Genomic DNA, 22,486 nt, shown 5'->3' on the forward strand with positions numbered 1-22,486 from the left:
AACAACCCAAGGAGGGAAACTCCATATTGTTCTCATTTTATAGATAAGAAAACTATGGCTTATAGAGAATATGACTTGCCTAAGGATAACCAGCTAGTAAAGCTGGTGTTTGAACTAGGCTCTTTATCTCCAGAAGACACTACTTTAAAGACCATGTTGATGCATAATATGCATAGATGCACATGCACACACACACATACACATTAAATTCAATCTGATTTTATTATTTGCAGCTAAAGAGTGTTTATGCAATATCTGTAGACCAGCAAAGGATTCAAATGGCCAGGAATCTTGTGTTGAGAATTCAGTAATTCTGAGCAAGGAAAAATTGCTGTTAAGGGATTCTTGGTTACACTGCTCTATTAATTTAACAGCAGACTCTGACTTTATTACAGTAAATAACATATTCATTAAAATGTTTAAACACTCGTGAATGAAGAGAAGAGGCATTAGAGATGCACTCTGGTAGCATAACTAACAAAGCAGTGGAATCATTGCTCTGCATCGGGGAATTCTGGGGAGGTGATCTGCACGCTCAGTCTCGGGCTCTTTCAGTCTGTTCCGTGTTTGGCATTCAAACCCGCCTTCCATACCACAGGGGCCGACTTCAGACAGCTATCTATCTGGGAGAGGAGAATCAGCAGCCTCTTGGTGGAATCAAGTAATTAAGAAGTAATGTAGGCCTTCACAAAGAAAAAGCTTGTTTTGGATTACTTTAGGCTAACCCACCACAGGGAAATACGAGCAGTCCTTCATTCCTGTTGTGTGAGCAAGACAATTGCCTCCTGAGTGGGGAACTGAAAATGCAAATATTCTGTGACTGTCAGGTGAGGTCTTATGGGCTCTGGAGATAATGTTGATTGGGATTCTAATTTCATAGGCTTCAGATCAACTTCTCTAGTGAACGGTAGATCCAGAGTGTTCCTGATATCAGAAGTTGGGGCACTTACACACTGGTAAGTTGGGCTTCCCTGCTGGCTCAGACTGTAAAGAATCTGTCTGCATTGTGGGAGAGCCAGGTTCAATCCCTGGGTTGGGAAAATCCCCTGGAAAAGGACATGGCAACCCACTCAAGTATTCTTGCCTGTAGAATTCCTTGGACAGAGGAGCCTGGTGGGCTACAGTCCATGGGGTCACAAAGGAGTCAGACATGATGAGCCACTAACACTTTCATGCTGATAAATTAAAATATACAATAGGGGGGTGATTTTCAGAGATAGTATTTTTAGTTCATTTTTAACTACTCTTGGAGGTCTTTGAATGGAGCCATGATGCTGGGTTGTAGGTGCACAATGCTTTCTATGTGGCAGCAAATATTGAGGTCATGTAATGATACAGGCTATAAGAACCCAGGTGATAACATTGGTAATAAGAAGGGGAAATCAGGTGGGAGAGAAATAGTATCACACATTGATAAGGGCTTGACTACTCATAACTGAGGTGTCCCAGGTGGCTCTGGGGGCTACAGTCCATGGGGTTGTAAAGAATTGGACACAACTGAGCATGCACGCACTCTTAATTGAATATAAGAAGTGATGGGGGGAAAAAAAAGAATTTATCTTTTTCTGCTGCATCCATCACTTAAGAAAGTATTTAGCACCCATTAAGTCTCAGGCAAAGGGCAGTGCTATGGATACAATGATGAAAATATAAAACCCTTGCTCACATAGTAATCTAGATAGAGGTACACAGAGTACCCAGGACTAAGAATCTATGATGGAGATAGTTGACTGAATCATGCAAATAAAGGAAGGCTTGCTTCTCTGAGTAAGTAATATAACAGCTGAGGTCTTAAACATGAGATAGGGGTAAACTTGATGAATAAGGGGAATAAGATTATTTAGTTTGGGAGAAGTCCCTATATCAGGTGAGAGGATGATGTAGATGAGGAACTGAGAGGCCAGTGTGGAAAATGACAGAATATAGGCAGAATATAGGGAAGAAATTAGGTTTAAGAAATAGGTGGAGGCTGGTGGCAATCATTAATGTGGAAATATATCCCAGTTCTCCAGCTTAACTTGTGTGATTTTGTAGTTTTCTGCTTTCTTGAAATGAGATATGGTAACTGCTTCATAAATCAAAATAATACAAGAAAATATTGAAAAATGCTTTGAAACATGGTGGCAAGGAGCAAATCAAGCCATTACACTCAGGGTGAAAATTTCTAAATGGGTTACAATTCCTCTGAGTAGAGATTCATCTGAGAGTGTGAAAATCCTTCCAGTTGGAGAAAAGTCGCTCAAACAAAAGGAACCGAGTGTGCTGTTCTCCCAACTAAATTACAGTCTCATAGTTGCAAAACAATTTTAACTAGAAGTAAAAGAGTATGTGTGAGAGAGGGAGCAAGAGGCAACGAAAAGAAGAGGAAGATGAGGCAAGGAAGGGGAGGAAGAGGTAGAGGAGGAAGAGAAAAGGGAGAGGGGAGAGAGATGGGAAAAAAGGTTTTTAAGATAAGAGGCTTGTTGATAAAAGAATCATGGAATTTACTGGAGTCAGAGACAAAACTTTTGAGTTGGACTGCCAGAGTCTGGACACCACCACCAGCAACAACAACTACAATAAACAAAAGCAACTACAATAAACAACCAATTACTGTTGGTCCTGTTTTTATGGAAAGGAAGCAGGCTAGAAAATAATTCAGTGGCCAGGGTAAGCTTATATTTTAATTTATTCAGATGTGAAGCTCAATGGAATAATAGAGAGCTCCTAGAGGCAGAGTCAAGGACAATGAATTATACACTGGGCAGTTTTTCTCAATTAACAGCATTAGTGTTTAATCATTTCTATCGCCAGGGTAAATGTCCTTGCACTATCTGCCCAGCAGATTTCAGAACTGCTATGAACCAGGGATCTGTGTATCACTCACATTCTTCTGCCTTCTGAATGGGACTGTTTACTGTGATTATCCTGTCCTAGTCTTGCCATTGCATTTTGGGTATGTGTGTGTCAAATAACTTATATTTCAGTTCATAGGTCTTTGGACCAAAAGGACCCATGTCCAAACACAATTGGAGAAGACTGGGCAGTAGTCAAAGACACTGGGAGTTAAGCTGGATGCAGAGATTATATGGGACTTGGTCTGTCTTTTCTGGTGAAGAAGGATGATACAGATGTAGGAAAGAGAATGAACTGAATATTTGATTTGAACAGTGGACTGCAGTAACAGTCTTGTCCATCAAATATTTCCAGTTTTCCTCATCATTGTGTGATATTTCTTCACTTCATGAAGTTAGGTCTGACCCTGCATGTGATGTAAACTGGCTAATGAAATGAAACAGATTCACCATACCCTCCCTTTGAAGCAAGCAGCACAACTTCACATGATTTTTGATCCCTCAGTCTGGGTTCTTCCAAAAAATAAAAAATAAAAACAGGATTATGTGAAGCTTCAGTCAGCCCACAATAGACATTAGCATGATGGAGAAAGAAACCATTTTTAAAAAATAACTTGAGACTGAGAGGAGACTGGGATATTTATTACTGCAGGATTACCTTGATTCTCCTGACTGATACATGGCTACATTACATAGAAATTTTAAATCAATATTACTTTTGTCTTTATCCTAAGAGCAATGGAAAACTACTAAAGAATTTTAGATAGGGCAATTAATATTACCATGGCTATACTGTTATCCAGCTCATCCTTGATGAGGTCAAGTTTATGCATTATCTCTATACCCGATACTCTGGACAATTGATATATAAACTCAGTGAACAAGCCCCAGGTGACTGAAAAGATGTCCACAAAATTGATTTGATATCTTTCCCCCCCAATTACTGAACTCTCTCTGTATGTGCCCTCAGAAGAAAACGAGTATTGGATGTGAATACCCTCACATGGTACTCATTATAGCAGGCTGATCTACATACCTATTTCCCAGAGCTCGAATTGTGTAATCTTGTATTTTTGAAATGCCTAATCTTGAAGTCATACCATAAACCATTACCCATGGAATATTAGCATTCCATTTACACTGGCAATGAAGTGACCATGGTATTTAAGCACAGTCAAGTTTGATATTGAACCCTAGATTTCCACCTTTGAGAGACATCTCAGACCAAGTCCTATACTGGTCATGGTTCTGTCAGGAAAGGGTAAATCACTCTACATAGTTCAAGCAGAATGGGAATAAATGCAGGCAATGATTAGAAAGGTGCAGGAGGAGTTGCAGTAACAAATGGGAGGATATTTTTGACTGAAGACCAAGGAGCTGTGACTGTTTTTAAATGAAACCATGAGGGGAAAGTTTTAGAAAAATTACCACTGGTGATGCTACTTCATTTCATTTCAGTTCAGTTGGTCAGTTGTGTCCGACTCTTTGCGACCCCATGAACCGCAACACGCCAGGCATGCCTGTCAATTACCAACTCCTAGAGTTTACACAAACTCATGTCCATTGAGTCTGTGATGCCATCCAACCTCTCATCTTCTATCATCCCCTTCTCCTCCTGCCCTCAATCTTTCACAGCATCAGGGTTTTTCAAATGAGTCAGCTTTTTGCATCAGGTGGCCAAAGTATTGCAGTTTCAGCTTCAACATCAATCCATCCAATGAACACCCAGACTGATCTCCTTTAGGATGGACTACTTCGATCTCCTTGCAGTCCAAGGGACTCTCAAGAGCCTTCTCCAACACCACAGTTCAAAAGCATCAATTCTTCAGTGCTCAGCTTTTTTTATAGTCCAACTCTCACATCCATACATGACTACTGGAAAAACCATAGCCTTGACTAGACGGACCTTTGCTGGCAAAGTAATGTCTCTGCTTTTTAATATGCTGTCTAGGTTGGTCATAACTTTCCTCCTAAGGAGTAAGCATCTTTTAATTTCAATGCTGCAGTCACCATCTGCAGTGATTTTTGAGCCCCCAAAAGTAAAGTCTGCCACTGTTTTCCCATCTATTTGCCATGAGGTGATGGGACCAGATGCCATGATCTTAGTTTTATGAATGTTGAGCTTTAAGCCAACTTTTTCACTCTCCTCTTTCACTTTCATCAAGAGGCTCTTTAGTTCTCCTTCACTTTCTGCCATAAGTGTGGTGTCATCTGCATATCTGAGGTTATTGATATTTCTCCCGGCAATCTTAATTCCAGTTTGTGCATCATCCAGCCCAGCGTTTCTCATGATGTGCAGAGTACTGCATATAAGTTAAATAAGCAGGGTGACAATATACAGCATTGATGTACTCCTTTTCCTATTTGGAACCAGTCTGTTGTTCCATGTCCAGTTCAAACTGTTGCCTCCTGATCTGCATACAGGTTTCTCAAGAGGCAGGTCAGGTGGGCTGGTATTCCCATCTCTTTCAGAATTTTCCAGTTTGTTGTGAGCCACACAGTCAAAGGCTTTGGCATAGTCAATGAAGCAGAAGTAGATGTTTTCCTGGAACTCTCTCACTTTTTCAATGATCCAGCAGATGTTGGCAATTTGATCTCTGGTTCCTCTGTCTTTTTTAAACCAGCTTGAACATCTGGAAGTTCACGGTTCATGTACTATTGAAGCCTGGCTTGGAGAATTTTGAGCATTACTTTACTAGCATGTGAGATGAGTGCAATTGTGTGATAGTTTGAGCATTCTTTGGCATTGCCTTTCTTTGGGATTGTAATGAAAACTGACCTTTTCCAGTCCTGTGGCCACTGTTTTCCAAATTTGCTGGCATATTGAGTGCAGCACTACCACAGCATCATCTTTCAGGATTTGAAGTAACTCAACTGGAATTCCATCACCTCCACTAGCTTTGTTCATAGTGATGCTTCCTAAGGCCCAGTTGATTTCGCATTCCAGAATGTTTGGCTCTAGGTGAGTGATCACACCATCGTGATTATCAGGATCATGAAGATATTTTTTGTACAGTTCTTCTCTGTATTCTTGCCACCTCTCCTTAATATCTTCTGCTTCTGTTAGATCCATACCATTTCTGTCCTTTATTGTGCCCATCTTTGCATAAAATGTTCCCTTGTTATCTCTAATTTTCTTGAAGAGATCTCTAGTCTTTCCCATTCTTTTTTTCCCTCTATTTCTTTGCACTGATCACTGAGGAAGGTTTCCTTTTCTCTCCTTGCTATTCTTTAGAAACATACTATTATTACTGAGTAAGAATATAGAAACTTTTCCTACTACTGAATTTCCTGAGACTTCCACTGAGTCATCTGTTATGTACCACTGTACCCAATTTCCCTGCCAATACTACAGCCGCAGTCTTAACTGCCCCCATAGTTAGAATAAAATACCCCCCTTTCTATCACCTTCTATTCTCCTTTCAGTGCATTAGAAGAATCCAGAAAACTCCCCAATAGTCTGGAGAGTCTGATATATAGTTTGTAGTATTTAGCCCTACAAAAGCATATATAGAGAGAATGGGAAGCTGAAAGCCAGTGGGTACTTTGGGCAGAAAGGTACTACAATCCCATTTCAACCTAACAGAGATCACCCCACTCTTAATTTCCCTCCTATTTCATTAGTGGTTTCTTCTTAGTTCTCTTGTTAGTTTCTTCTCAACATCCTGATCTCCAAATACTGTAGTGCCAAAGGCTCAAACCTCAGGACTATATTCTTTTTTTATACATTTCTTCTCAAGGGTATCCTCTGCAATCTCATGATACAATCTGTAGTTTGACCATGTATTATCTTCAGTTCCAAACCCCAGACTTCCAATCAGCCACTTGAATAGTTCTCAAGACAGACTCATTGGTACTTAAAACTTAGCATAAACCCAAACAGATCTCTTGTTTTGCTTTTTGTTTTTTTCCTTCTCCACCACCACCACCTCTAGAAACAAACAGCAAGAACAACTGAATGACCGGTAGTGTCCTCTTCCCAGTTGTCGAGTCCAGATCCTTGGTAATTATTTCTGATCCCTACATTTCCCTAAGAGATGTATATATAAAGACATCTTGTCTGCTTCATCTTCAAGATAAATTAAATGTCTGTTTCCCTTGGCTTCTCAAGTCATGACCTTTCTAATTTTGCAATCGTCCTTTTTTTTTCCTGCTACCTGAGTAGATCCATAACTAGTTCTCTTCTTTCACTGTTAATATCCTCCACAAAGTCTGTGCCACACAGCAGCCAGAATAACCTTAAAAAATTTAAAGACGTTAAGTAACTTTTCTGATCAAATTTCTTTAAAGAATTGCCATCTCACTTAAAATGAATTCCTATGATTGTAATGTGGTCTAGAAAGCCCTGATCTTCTATCCTCTGCCACCATTCCCACTCTGATTTAATGTCTCACCAGTAACTCTCTTCCAGCACACTACTTTCTTGTTGATCTTCAACATAATAAGCATATTCATTGCTTTTGCATGTATTCTTTCCTCTCTCTGGAAGTCTCCTCAAGTGTCTTATAAGTCTTGTTCCATCAGTTTCTTTAGGTAGCTGCTCAAAATCACCTTATTAGAGAAACTTTTCATGATTATTGTATCACAAAAGCTTTTCTCCACATGTTCTGTATCTTTCCCCTGATTTCCTCATATCACTTACTGTTCCTTTCCTTTGTCTGTATAACTATTTCTTTATGTAATCCTGTATCTTAGTTTATTGCTTATCTCCTGCCGCTAAAACATTTCGCTTCATGAGAGCAGGTGTTTTATTTTATTCACTCATATTTTCCAGTCTCTAGAACAATGCCTGACCCTGAGTAGATAATTTACCATATACTTATTGAACAAATTAATAGATGAATGGGTGAATATATAAATGCAATAAGAAAAACAGATTGCACTGGAGAGATTCCAGAGTAGTTTTCATCTTGGAATGGGAAGTTACTGATGTATGATGGTAGCTTAGACTAGGATGGTGGTTGTTATGATAGTGGAGGGAGGGGAGTACATACTTTCAAGAGGTATTTATAGAATAACAGCTTCTGATGGTCAATTACATGTAGGTGGTGAGGAAGAATTCAATGTTAAGGATGTCACTTAGATTTCTGACTTGTGCAACTGGATTAATGATTGTGCTGTTCTCTGAAAAGAAGTAATAGAAGGGAAACTGATTTAAAGGGGGAAAAAAATCATGAATCCAGTTTTGAGTGTTTAATTTTAACCATATGCATCCAGACCCAACCTCTATATCTGTGGTACTATTACCTAAATAATTCAAATCCCTAGATTAATCTCAAAGCATGAAGAAACTATTTATGTTGCTGCTGATCTCTAGGGTTCTTGATGAAAGTATGAATAATTACTAGAGATTTCTTCCTCACCCCCACTCATAGGAACTATATTTCTTCTTGTTACCCAAGGCATCTTCCTCTCCCCAAATCTGCTGCAAGAAAATATCTAAAGCAAATCACTTACACCATAGTGTGAATTTCAGTCCATGAAACATTATCAGAAAGTCTGCCTCATCTCCAACAGTGTAATAAAAGTCTCCAATCTTGTCCCCACTTAGAGATTTCAGGCAAGAGTAAGCAGGCAGGCAGATCACTGCAGGAAGAATAACCTATAATACATGATATTATATAGATCAAATGATAATCTAGGCCTATTTTTTTTTATACAGGATAAATTTGGAGTTCATCTTGATAATATCAGAGTTGAGTAGCTAAAGCATTTTAGCTTCATTTCCATTTGCCAAATAAATGGACCCTCAGCCCCAAGAATTTCAAGCCAGAATAGGCAGATAGGTCTTTTTTCCTATGATTTTACCTATCTACTATTCATGAGATTATATTGATCTGCAGGGTAATTTAAACCCAGTTTTTAAAATATGGGCTAAATCCTAGGTTTATTTTAATAATCTCGCTATGTAAATGGCTGGTTGCCTGGGTGACATATTATAGCTTCTTCTGTGGGCACGTCAAGAAAATAAATTGCTTAGCAATAAAAACTTGAAAAGGATGAGGACTGATATAGTAAACCTTTTATGATAAATCTACGTTTTCAATGTCTTTCTGAAATGAGGTGTCTCATCCCAAAAGAGGTATTTTTGCTGGATACGAAAACCACCATTCTGATTAAAACACCAGAGTAAACGGAATTATTTAAATGTTAATTATGCCCCAAATAAAAACATGTTCACATGACTCACAAGCAAAGAGTTCTTTTCTTCCCTTCTTTATTTATTTATTTAGCATCGATCCATTTGACAAGTTTGAGGCTGATTCTATGGGAAATGCTGAACATGACTATACTAGGTTTGCTACAGTTGACAGCCTCTTAGTTTATTACACGATAGAAAATGTTTTAATAATTCAACTGTCTCGGTTGGAGGTTATCAGCTATGTTCCTCCTGGGCATGTTTTAGAGTTCTAACTCCCACTACCTCAGAACATGAGCTTATTTGGAAATAGGGTTGTTGCTAATGTTATTTCATACACATTATGGTGGGCTTTTCACCCAATATGACTGATGCTCTTAGAAGAGGAGAGACATAAAGACAGCGAACACAGGGAGAGGATGCTCATGTGATAATGGAGGCAGAGACTAGAGTGATGCATCTAGAAGCCAAGGAGTGTCAAAGACTGCTGGCAAAAAAAAAAAAAAAAAAGATTGCTGGCAACGTCAGAACCTAAGAGAAACCATGGGCCAGCTTCCACCCTAGACCCTTCAGAAGAAACAGCCGCAATGATACCTTATTCTCAACTTCTAGCCTCCAGAACTGTAAGATATTAACTTCTGTTTTTAGCATTCCCAGTTAGTGGTTCTTTATTACAGCTGCCTTCGGCGACTGATTCAGAATAGCTGGCTGTGCATGGGCAAACAAGATAGAAAGCAGTTTAGAGATAAGAAGTTAGACAAGAAATGCCATGGAGAAAACTTATAGGATGACTGGTCACCAACTATTGTCAAGTCAGATGAATTCAACCCCTCTAGACCAATCACTGCAGAGCACAGTGCATTTCGCTTGGTGGGCTGCTGAACACAAACCAGCTTGTTAAGTCATCAGTCACTCTCAAGTGTTCGGTAATGGAAGCAAAAAACATGTTATTTACTCAGAAAATGCTCTTGAAATTGAACAATGGAAGAGTTAAATAACAGCTTCTGCATTCCTGCTTCCCACTCTTCTGCTTGATTTCTCGTTCTTATGTGACTATAACATTAAGAGCCTCGTGGAAACCGTTGATGGCTGTAATATGGCTCAAGGGGAAATGCCCGACTACGAAATAGGAAGGGAAAAAAGGGTTGTAAAAGCATCGATACAAAACAGTCTCCACTGGAATTTATCTGTTTCAGTGATCAGCAAACCTATATTCAACACTCTGGTTATACAATCTAAAACCAATTGGAAGAAAAATGAAATATGCCATAAACCACAGGAACATTTTCTCTCTATAGCATCAGGTATTTGAGTATTTGATGGTATATTTATTGTAATTTTTAATATTCTTCATTAAATTTAAGTTGGCTTCATTCAGCCAAGTCCTGAAAAGTAAATATTCCAATGTGGAATTCTAAATGTATAACAAGATTGGTTACAGAACTCTACATATATGCACACACCCATATATAAAGCAGCTAGCATAGGGCAATATTATATATAGATATTGAACAATGATATTGAACATAGATATTGAATGTATGCCTATATCTATTGATACAGATGTATCTTAATGCCAACTGCACTAGATTACAACTTCTGCCTGTGCTTTTCAATCTTGCCTTGTAGAGTTTTTCCCTGTGAATGCACAGTAAATATTCAGATAAAGATTCAGTATGACTGTTCTGAGTTTTGTAGTTCTTTCTCTATGTTATCTCCATTTCCTCTGCTACCCTGATCTTCAAATTCTAGCCTTCTATCCATCCTGAAGTTTGGGCTTTGTCTCAACTCAGTAAGACCACCATCCTTTGCTTGGCACAGCCTGCCTATGCCTTCGTTGAGAAATTATCTTCAAGTAGAAAGCTCAGGCAGTCTGAATTCTCCCTGCTTCTGTTCTTGCAGGTTCTGTTTCACCTGATGTCCAGAGACTGAACTTTGTCATTTTGTATATTTCATTTAGTGTTTTTGTTATTTGTGGTGAGAGGACACACCCTCACCGTTTATTCCTTTGTTTCTATATGTAGAATTCTATGAGCTACTTATTCACATAAAATGTATTCAACCTCTTTTAAATTTTCTTAAAATACAAATTTTATGTTCCTTTATAGTCTCCACGTGATCAGATCTTTTAGGCTTAATGGCTCTTGTTTCCCACCTTTTATCCTTTTTTATTTCATTTTTATTTTAAAATAAAATCAGGTTCCTATTAAAAACAATAGCATACTTAATGTGTTTGTTGGGACTTACTGCTGGTTCATACCTGTTTGTCCAATGGGTCTCTTGAGTGTGATGGCCACAGTTCCCTGAGGGTATCTAAGTGAGGATTTGGAAATAAGACTACTTCTAAATGACACTCACACTATAATTAAGGAGAGCAGTATTCTGTGACAAGATCCACAACAGCGGTTTAGTTCTTCCAAGGCAGCTCTTCTCCACCTCTTTAGGGAGTATTTCTCATGTTTTGGCCCGAGGATAAACATTCTGCTGCCAACTCAAAATTCTAGAAGAGGCAGGAGTGTTATTTAAGCAGTTATCCTGTTTTAAAATATATATATATATATATATATATTATTATTATTCAGTTACTTTTTTAATTTATACCCAATTACCAATTCTTCTCTGCAAACTTGATAGCTTTGCATTTAGAGACTCATTTTTCTATCACCAGAATGAATGGCTCCCAAGTCCATTAAAAAAGTTCTCCTTTGTGTTTTAGGCTATATAATTCCTCCAGTATATACTTTATTTCTTCTAGAAATAATTTGAAATCTTTTGACTGCTGAAGGTCCCTTCTCTCTCATTCTTCATACTACTATAGACTAACTTTCTACAGAAGACTGTTATCTTTCTTTCTTTTCATTTTATAAGGATTTAACAAGGGTAGACACAAACAGATATTCTCAATCTGCTCTTTTGCACATGGCCAAGCTTTTTATTAAGATCTTTTTACATTTTCAAAATTCCTTGTCTCTTCTTCCATACACTGTATATAAGATATGGTTGTCTTTCTAGCCAGCATTATTTGAGAATAAATCTAAAGCTACAATATGTATGAAAGTATTTGTAATTATGAACAACTGAGTAAATATTTTGGGCACAATGCTCCTATTTAGCACATATTTTAAAAGGAAGGAAAAATAAAGCGTGATCCTCTCAGGAGTTTTGTAGAGTTTAATAAGAAATGGTCATTTGTATTATTTTTTATTGGTAGATATTGAATTTGTGAGGTTTGGGCTCAGTGAGTTTAGGCAGTGCTTTGTACAAGCATATAGAGCTCACACACCATGCAGCCTGGTCTTTAATCCATACCATTAAACACAATCACTTTGGGCATTCATTTGTGAGTGATTGACTACCATAATGAAAATTCTGGAAAGGCTCCACTTCCTTCTGCTTCCTTATGGGCTCTTGAACGTGACTGTGTCATTTCTGGCAACATTCTCATGTGGACCTGGCATAGGAGATAACTCTCCCTATAAATATAAGAAGTGGGGAGTCCAGTTTGTTTAAAAGTGAACATAGATCAGGCTCTAAGGAAAAGAATTAACTATTTAAATGAACATTTAATGAGCACTTCCCTCGTGGTCCTGTGGCTAAGCTCCCAATGCAAGGGGCCTGGGTTCGATCCCTTGTCAGGGTACTATATCCCACATGCTACAACTAAGAACCCAATGCAACCAAATAAATTAAAAAAAAAATAAATGAGCATGAGTAAAAGAGAAGCTTTTACTCAGTTCTCTTTTATTTGAGTAAGTATCAGGTAAAGAATAGTTTCTAGCTTCATGTGTTTCCTTCCAGTGACCGTCATGATTTCCAGATATCAAAAGGCACTAAATAGATTTTACATGTTCTGTAATCTTATAAGCCATCATGTAACTCCAAAAATCATCACTACCGTGGATATAAGTTACCTCTGATTCTCCTCCCCCTGCCCCACCCAAAACCCAACTCCAGAATTCAATTTCATGTAGCATGTTTCAAAACTCAGTGAACCTTTGGCCCAGAATTCATGTTGGAAATGATAGTTTTTGAGCACTTGTGAACTAATTATTTTCAAGTTCATATGCTTTTGCTGATTTGAAAATAACTGCCAGAAACACTGCTATAAGCTATATCTACTTCATCATTAAATCTTGCCCATTTTTACATGTTAAAATTGTTTACTCCCATTCATATGGCTTTTGAAGATTTTCAAGCTTAGACAGTTACAGAAAGGATAATTATTAATAAGAAAACATCCTCCATGTTTCATGATCTTCCCCCCAGTAGTATTTCACTTCTAACATCTTACCAGAATATTTCTGAAAGGAAGAATTTCAAATTAAAATGATACGAATGTCATAAAGTTTATTGCCAGGAAGACAAATGGTTTTTAGTGTCTATGTCTCAAGAAAATTAATTAAAAGGTACTAACCAAAAGGAAGGCTTCCAAGGTGGCAATAGTGGTAAAGAACCCAAAACAAAGGTGAGCCTAGTGGGTAGTTCAATTGGTAGTTCTCTCTCAGCCAATATGAGCAGAGTTTATCAAAAACTTTCCCCATGCTGTGTTGGAAAATATATATTCCCTTGTTACTAAGCAGATACATCTATATATACACGAATATATTAAAAAAATTATATTTGTATCCTACTTTTGTCTGTTACATTTTAAACACTGATGTTTTTGATGGTGATCCATTTCTTTGCCAATGATGTAGCATATAAAGACCCCTTGTAATAAGAAACTCCCATTGTGTCAGCAACGGTTAGAAACTCTCACCCCTCACTTTGACCACTAGAGTGTGAATATGGGGCTTGGTCTTTTCCAAATGCCTGGTGGCTCTGCAGTAAAGAATCCGCCTGCAATGCAGGAGCCTCAGGAGATGTGGCTCAATCCAGTCTTCTTGCCTGGAGAATCCCACGGACAGAAGAGCCCGGCGGGCTACAGTCCATGGGGTCGCAGAGAGTCGGACACGACCGAAACAATGACTGAAGTGACTTAGCACACAGGCACGCTGTTCCAATTAGCTCTTTCCAGAGAGGGACACTGAAATTTAATATTTTTTAATTTGAAGCATAGTATTGCGGCTCAGATGGTAAAGAATCCACCTGAAAAGGAGGAGACCTGGGTTCGATCCCTGAGTTGGAAGTTGCCCTGGAGAAGGGCACGGCAAACCACTCCGGTTTTCTTGCCTGGAGAAATCCCCATGGACAGAGGATCCTGGCAGGCTACAGTCCATGTGTCACAAAGAGTCACACTCGACTGAGCGACTAAGCACAGCACATATAAATTTATAGAATTACATAAAATGAGGAACTTAATGACTTATCGTAATACCTGTATAAACAAACCAAGGATAAGAAACAGCAATGTGGAGATGAGTTATTTAAATGTATTTTATATTTGAGCATTGTTGTTCAGTCACTAAGTTATATCCAGCTGTTTGCGATCACAGGGCCTGCAGCACACCAGGCTTCCCTGTCCTTGTATTTGAGTATAGTTGATTAACAATGTTGTGTTAGTTCCAGGTGTATAGCAAAGTGATTCAGTTATACATATGCTGAATATCTATTCTTCTTCAAATTCTTTTCCCATTTAGATTATTACAGAATACTGAGCAAAGTTCCTTTTGATGTCTTCCCATCCCTGTACAATCAGTATCTCTTCCATTCTCTACCCATTTTATCCAAAGGTAAGTGCTATCTTGATTTAATCATTTTATTGCATTTTTATTTGCTACCTAAGCATTTATCTTTAAATACTATAATGAGATTTTGTCCTTTAAAATTTTATATTCCTGAATGTTGATATGTATGCTTTCATGTTTTCCTTTGTTCATAATTACTTCTATAAGATCCATCTTTGACGTTGCACGTAGCTATAGCTGGTTCATTGTTCTTGCTGTATCATGTTCTATCTTTGCAATTTACTGTTCTGTTACTTAAAAGCTATTAACATAGTTTCTTGTCTGATGCTATTACAATTAATAGTAGTATGAATATTGGTCTACATGGTTTTTGGTGTATATGTCACATGTCTGAAGTGCATACATTGAGCAGTGGAACTGCTTGATCATAAGGTTCATATTCAATGTTAGTGGAAAATGATAGTCTTATTCCAAAGCAGTAGTTTCAGTTTACATGCCCATCTAGAATGTATGAGAATTCCAGTTGACCTACATTCTTACCAACACTTAATAAGGACAGAGTTTTTATTTTTAGTCAAACTGTTCCATATGTATATTAATCTCATTCTGGATTTAATTTCCTTTTACTGACTAATGATGCTGAGCCTCTTTTCCTGTATTTTAAAGCCATCTGCAAATCCTATTTTATCAAATTCTTGTTCAAGTCCTTTGAGTTTTAATTGGATTGTCTATATTCTTGTAATTGATTCATGGAAGTACTTTATATTTTTGGAAATAAATTATTTTCAGTTACAAGCATCTCAATACTTAGTCCCACTGCCGTTTTACTGTTAATAGAAAAATTAGTTTTAAAGCAAAGAAGCGTATCTTTCCCTTCAATAATTTTTGTGTCCTTTTCAAGACAATATACTTCTTATCACAACCCTCTATCTTTATAGAGGTAACCACTGGCTGTTGTACTAATTATATCCCTGTTTTTGAAAAAAAAGTATATATATAAAATCTTTTTGTGTATCCCTACATAATTAAAAAAAAACTTTTGTTGTACATTATTTAAAGCATCATACTTGATATATTTTTATGTATTGCTTCTTTTGATCAATATTTTATGTATAGTTGTTCATTTATTTCCATCAATAAATATTCCATTATAGGTACATAATCTTTCAGATTTATAGATAAATAGATCTGTTTCTGGGATCTCTAATTTACTTCATTTGTCTATTTTTGCATCAATATCTCACTACTTAAATTTTTTAATTTATAGTAATATATATTGTTATCTGGTTATGCATGTTCTCCAAATTTGTTCTTTACTTCAGTATTAATGTGACTATTTATGGGCCTTTGCATTTTCATGTACGTTTTAGAATCAGCTTAACAATTTCCACAGAAAGCAGGGCCATAATTAAAATTGCTTTGATTCTATTAATCAATTCAGGGAAACTGGCATCCTTAACATAGTCTTTTAATTAATATTTTCTTAGGAATTTGATATTACCTGTGATGTTTCAGTTGTCTCATAATTTAGACTGATCTAATAACTTATAGCTAGTATATGGTAACAAAATGCATATTTGCATATTGACCTTATATTCAGTAAGCTTGCTAAATTAATTTGCTGGTTCCAATAGGTTTTCTCTAGATATTTTGCTTTTATTTTATTTTTCTGTGTATGCATTCATGTCCTCTGTACTGGTAGAAGTTTCACTTCTTTCTTTCCAATCCTTACACCTTTTATTTTGTTGTTTTGTTCTGTCTTAGCTGAAATTAATGTTGGAATGTGGACTGCAAACACACTTGTCTGTTACTAATGCCTGGAGGAAGGTAATATTTTACCATTAAATGTGATGTCTGCTATAGTTGTTTGGAAATATCTTTATCAGGTTCACCTTGGGAACTTCACTTGTATTCCTAGATATAACTCATATTGACAGGAAGTAGTTCACATATTTTTAAAAATTCATTCTTATGTACTATATTTTTTAATCATAGCATTAAGTCCATTTTCATTCCATGTAACTTCTGACTTCTTATTTATCCTACTTGTTCTTTTTTTATTTCTAGCTTTACTTTGGATTCATATTTCTAGTGGCTGCTATAGGAATCCCAGTATGCAGCTCTAAGCTATCTGTAGGTGTGGAAAGTGGTCTGCATCAGCATCTCTGGCTCTAATGCGAGTGAGGGTCCTGTTACTGTCCCTGCTTTCAAACACTGAGCTTACCTCTGCTGACAGTCTCACATGGATTACATAGTTTCTGTTGTCCCATGGACTGAACTCCTAATTTCCTCCACCTGACTCTGAGAGCAGAGGCCAGTATGTATATGGCTTAAGCTTCACTCACACTTGGTGTTTCTTTTGCCTTTTGATGCATAGAAATTTTTTGGATAATTTTTATCCCCATCCATATTTTTTACCAACTTCCCTCATAGCTCAGTTGGTAAAGAATCCTCCTGCAATGCAGGAGACCCCAGTTTGATTCCTGGGTTGGGGAGATCCTCTGGAGAAAGGGATAGGCTACCCACTCCAGCTTCCCTTGTGGCTCAGCTGGTAAAGAATCTGCCCACCAAAGCAGGAGATGCAGGTTTGATCCCTGGGTCAGAGAAGATCCCTGGAGAAGGAAATGGCAGCCCACTCCAGTATTCTTGCCTGGGAATAGGAGCAGCCTGGTGGGCTGCAGTCCATGGGATCACGAGAGCTGGACGTGACTTAGTGACTAAACAACAGTATCTTTTACATTCTTTTTGTATTTTATTAATCATTTATCTATTTTTGTATTCGGAGAAGAGAGTGGCTTACAACAAACAACTGCAATTCTTATTTCACTTAGTTTCTACTATCTGGATTTGGAGCAGTAGTCCAGACTAGAGATGATGATGGCTTAGACTAAAGTGGTGGCAGTGGACAGAACTGTCTCAATTTGGTATCAATTTTTATAAAATTGATATATTTGGTATCAAATTTTATAAAAGTTTCATATGAATGTCAGCAGTAAGATACCTAGGAGTTGTAAAAATATCTCAATCTTCTTTTCTGAGCAACTGAATAGATTTAGTATCATTATTGAAGTGGGAGAAATTAGAAGAGATGTTGCTTTTAGGGGGCTACAGTTCAGAGTTTACTTCTGGACATGTTGAGATAAAATGTTTGTGTGGACACAGAAATGGACACATCCAGCAGATTGTTGGATACAGAAGAGCCTTAGTAGAGAAACCTGGTCTAGAGACAAAACACTGGCAGTTGTCAGCATACAAATGTATCCAAAAACATTCTCTCCAGTTGATGTTTTTGCTCTAGAGTCAGTCACAAGTGTGTGCTAATTCTGACCTAAGCTTCCCACCTTCTGCATGCAGGTCTTAAAACCACCCTCTCCATTTCACATGATTCCAGACCTTTCTTCTACTCCGCTTATCCTTAACATTTAAATGGGAAGGACGTAAAAATGGCTCATGACTAAATCCAGGAAATACAGGTTGACTTATGAAGAAATGGGTGTGGAACAGAACATTGAGTTATCCAGGTAAATACTAGATTGGGACTTTTGTCTGATTTGTCATGTCTTCTAACATCATTTGAGTTATTTCACATGCATATTTTTCTTTTAAACAGATAAAGTTTATGTAAACTCTTCTTTCATAATTTAAAGGTTTTCCAGAAACAAGATCCATTATAAATATAAAGCCATATTCTCAAGAATGCAATCAATGACTTAGTTTGTAAAAATGAATAAATGAAAGCTTCATTCATTATTCTGAAGAGGCTTAAAACAAGATATACTATTCTATATCTTCTTTATTCAGATCCTCATTAGTGAAAACTGCCAAAATTCATCTAATCAAATGGTAGGTCAGTTTTCATAGCAATATTTGAAAAATAGAGTATGTTCCACGGCTGAGTAATATTCCATGGTGTATATGTACCACAGCTTCCTTATCCATTCATCTGCTGATGGGCATCTAGGTTGCTTCCATGTCCTGGCTATTATAAACAGTGCTGCGATGAACATTGGGGTACACGTGTCTCTTTCAGATCTGGTTTCCTCAGTGTGTATGCCCAGAAGTGGGATTGCTGGGCCATATGGCAGTTCTATTTCCAGTTTTTTAAGGAATCTCCACACTATTTTCCATAGTGGCTATATGCAAAACAGAAAAAGAGACACAGAAATACAGAACAGACTTTTGAACTCTGTGGGAGAAGGTGAGGGTGGGATGTTTCAAAAGAATAGCATGTATACTATCTATGGTGAAACAGATCACCAGCCCAGGTGGGATGCATGAGACAAGTGCTCGGGCCTGGTGCACTGGGAAGACCCAGAGGAATCGGGTGGAGAGGGAGGTGGGAGGGGGGATCGGGATGGGGAATAAGTGTAAATCTATGGCTGATTCATATCAATGTATGACAAAACCCACTGAAATGTTGTGAAGTAATTAGCCTCCAACTAATAAAAAAATTAAAAAAAAAATAGAGTATGTTCCAAACTCTAGAAAAAATTTCAGAAAGTATGATTTTGAATTCCATAATTAGTAGTGCAATCATATTACCAATGTGTGATAGGCAAAATGATGTGGAACTCTATAATTATTTGTAAATATATTCAAAACTTTGAGCAGTCCTTTCCCCAATGAAAAAACAGAGAATGGAGAATCAGAAAATGAAGGTCTGTACCAGAATAGAAAACATGTATTTGAGGAAAAACAATGCAACTGGTTCCATATACTTGAGTAAACTTTAATTCTAACTATTAAAATATTTGATAACAGTGCAGTGCCTAAAACACAAGACCCTCTGTTATCTATACTACACGTTACAATAATTATTCCCAAACAAATCTGAATTAGTAAAGTGAAAAATAAGGAGACTTTCTGCTTTAAAACAACATAATAAAAAAAACTGAAGTATCTTAATAGAAATTTACAGGCAAAGTCTTATCAGGTTCATTTCCTGACCTGATTTTCCATCTGATGTGAAGAGCTCTCCCTGGCTCACTGGGGCTGCGCCTGATTTAGTCTTCTGCTGAGTCTTTGCTACCAAAAGTGAAGTAGTTAAGAGAGTTTAATAAGTGCCATTATAATGAACAATCAGTCTCTGGGTGCTGTGCTTAAAAAATCCAATAAGCTGACTTTGACTGCACGACTTTAACTCTGTTAATTAAAGCAAGTGCTGTTCAAGGGAAATGAGAGGTGGATGATGGAGGTAACTGGCTTTCTGTTCTTTTTCCCTCTCCCATTTCTACCCTCACCTATATGGAAGCGAGATGGGCTAGAGATGGGCTAGGGATGCCGGCCACTTAATAAATGCCGAATTACATTCAGGTCTGTTCATTAGCCTAGGAGTTATTGTCAGCCAGTTAATGGAACATAAATTAAAAAGCATATTCAATGAGGTGAGGATCATTTTCATGTGGAAGGTTTCTACCTGTCTTTGAAACCCAGCTAATTATCATCATTTCACAGAACACCAAACCTTGGTGGCATTTAATAAAATATATCTTGTGACAGCAGCATGTCTAAAGAACAATAGTGTAGGCAGCTACCAAATTGGCAATGTGACTGGAAGTTAAGAAAGAATTTGAGAGAGCTTTAAAACTCTAAAAGAGGAAATGTGCAAGTTAAAACTATGCTTTTTTGTTACTTTAAATGTATTTTACATAAAATGTGCCTATAAACACTAGGAAGTTTTTTCATTTGATCAGTAGAATTTCTCTTCCTTTACTTTTATTTCCCAAGTCATTCTATTTTACATTTGTGCTCAGAAATTCAACCAAAATGCTGTTTTCTAGATAAAGTTTATGATATTGAAAGAAATACATTTCAATTAAATTTTAAATTTATTTTACATGCCTACTAAAGGAAGGTCACTGTTCTAAAGACTAAATTTTAATTTTGTTCACAAAATTGTGTCACAATACACAAACAGAGCAAAACTCTTGATCTTGTTGTGACTTATACCCTTGAAATTTTTGAAAATATACATGTCATATAGGTGTACTAAATTAATGACAATGTTTGACAGCTTTTAGTTGTTAAGGAAAATTTGATTTTAGTAGTTCATCACTGTTCAAAATACTATACAATTAGTAACCATGGTAAAAAGAACACTAAAATGTAGCTGTACTTATATATACTTTTTTTATATATATATGTGTGTATATATATATATATACACACACACACACACTTATATATTCTAAGCCATGAAATTAAAAGATGCTTGACTCTTTGGAAGGAAAGTTATGATCAACCTAGACAGCATATTAAAAAGCAGAGACATTACCAACAAAGGTCCTTCGAGTCAAAGCTATGGTTTTTCTAGTAGTCATGTATGGATGTGAGAGCTGGACTATAAAGAAAGCTGAGCACCAAAGAATTGATGCTTTTGAACTGTAGTGTTGGAGAAGACTCTTGAGAGTCCCTTGGACTGCAAGGAGATCCAACCAGTCCATCCTAAAGGAAATCAGTCCTGAATATTCATTGGAAGGACTGATGCTGAAACGCCAATAGTTTGACCACCTGATGCGAAGAATGGACTCTTTGGAAAAAACCCTGATGCTGGGAAAGATTGAAGGCAGGAGGAGAAGGGAATGACAGAGGATGAAGTGGTTGGATGGCATTGCCAACATGATGGATGTGAGTTTGAGTAAGCTCCAGGAATTGGTGATGGACAGGGAAGCCTGACATGCTGCAGTCCATGGGGTTGCAACGCGTCAGACACGACTGAGTGAATGAACTAAACTGATTTATTATAAGATAGTTATTATGCTTAATATGTACCAAGCACAGTCTCTGTGCTTTATAATCATTGCCTCATTCAGCATTCCCTTTGTCCCATTTTACAGATTAGAGAACTGAAGGAAAATCATCCAAGGTCACAGAGATGGTGTGTGTCCCAACCTGGATTCAAATCAGGCCTGTCTTTACTCCAAGCATATTAAGCCACCACACTCCAATGATTAAAAAAAAATTTTTTTACAAAGAAAAATTTTTTGGTAGCTACTAGCCAGTCATTGTTGTCTTTTGCATTCTAAAAAATGGTCATGGTGTAAAATGATGAAATACATTTTTATAAGTGGAAACATGAGTATGAGAGGAAAAAGGATTCTAGAGTCAGATATAAAAATCTTACTGCCAGACTGTCAAGTTGAAATATATTTTTTGAAAGATAAAGATGAAAGAAAAAAAGGAAAACACTATAAAATCAATTAACTGTTGCTCTACAGATAACCCAGAGATATAAATTAATTACATACATGTACTAGTATGTAAAGTTCATGTCTTATGGTTTTAAGAGCTCCAGGAATCCTGTATATTCGTGGATGGGCTCACCTTTTTGTCCTCTGGCACTTATAGCCTCATCACCACCATCTGCCTTGATGTATAGAACAAATCCCATCCTACTCTTCATTCCTGTCTGTATCAGTCTAAGATACCAATGCCATCCCTTATCCCCAGAATTTCGTATTGTTCCACTCATTTCCTGTTATTCCCCACAACAAAAATCCTTTGTATCATCAAGCTCTTGTCTGTTTCCTCCTTTCTCTCCTGGGATCTCTCTCCTAAGGATGCTGTTTCCCTTGCAGCTCCCTTTAAGATATGACCATCAGTCTGCAAAATTCCTTATTCCTGGAATTAAGAGTACCTGTCCTTTGGGTCTTCATTGCTCTTTTCACTAGCTTTTAACCTCATAATCATATGTTCTTAGATTTCTAACAACTACCTAACTCGCTGCAGTCATCTTTAGACCTCTGCATTATTCAGCTTCAATCTTTAGAGATCTTTCGTTTCAGGCTTATAGTCACTCTCTCCAATACGATTCCAGTGTTAATTCAGGTGATTTCATTATCCATGTAGATGATCCTTCCACTACCATGGCTTACTAGATCTCTAAT

General features: G+C 37.2%; 1 long non-coding RNA gene across 1 annotated transcript; it reads left to right on the top strand.

The window, feature by feature from the left end:
- The first annotated feature begins 834 nt into the window (after positions 1-834).
- On the top strand, positions 835-21,656 carry LOC122450260. The gene is made up of 5 exons (XR_006272090.1): positions 835-956; positions 14,553-14,645; positions 16,365-16,427; positions 17,955-18,121; positions 21,437-21,656. It is a non-coding gene; the product is annotated as an uncharacterized LOC122450260 (long non-coding RNA).
- The last annotated feature ends 830 nt before the right edge of the window (positions 21,657-22,486 follow it).

The sequence above is a fragment of the Cervus canadensis genome, chromosome 11 (genome assembly GCF_019320065.1).
Source record: "Cervus canadensis isolate Bull #8, Minnesota chromosome 11, ASM1932006v1, whole genome shotgun sequence".
In the NCBI taxonomy this organism is placed as follows: domain Eukaryota; kingdom Metazoa; phylum Chordata; class Mammalia; order Artiodactyla; family Cervidae; genus Cervus; species Cervus canadensis.